We start from the raw sequence: 567 nt of genomic DNA, 5'->3' as shown, positions 1-567 counted from the left end.
GTGCCAAACCATGCTCATCCTGCTAAATGGATACGGTAAACGTCAGTCCTACTGTTCCATTGACAGAACGTGTGATAATGACATGTGACTAGCATGAAAGAACACTGAGAATATTCAAAGAAAAAACAATAAAACTGAAGATACGCTGGAATATGCATAATCGTTTAAGTAACAGAGCTGTTGCTGATTTTTTTTAATTTAGTTTCTGAAGAAAATGAAGGGATGTTTCAACCCTTATGCACACTCACGCTTAATTGGTGGTCCAGGTTGGTTAGTCGCAGAAATCCGCCACAAAGCGCTTTACCAATCACCTTTAAACAGATCTGAGGACCCAAACACCAAAGACAAAGATGACAACAAAAAAGAGGCAAAGAAGATGTACTTTGAGGTGAGACTTTCATTTTTTTTCTTTTGGATTTGGATTACAAACTATTTAGAATAACTTGACTGTGTAGCAGAACTATTATTACTCCTAGATACTGCATATGTTTTTCTCTCTCCTCTACGTGATTATCAATGACCCAAAGAATTCTACATTCATCACAGAAATAAGCATCATAGAAATCT

Source organism: Oryzias melastigma, linkage group LG24 (genome assembly GCF_002922805.2).
Source record: "Oryzias melastigma strain HK-1 linkage group LG24, ASM292280v2, whole genome shotgun sequence".
Lineage (NCBI taxonomy): Eukaryota > Metazoa > Chordata > Actinopteri > Beloniformes > Adrianichthyidae > Oryzias > Oryzias melastigma.
This window is presented reverse-complemented; position numbering follows the sequence as displayed.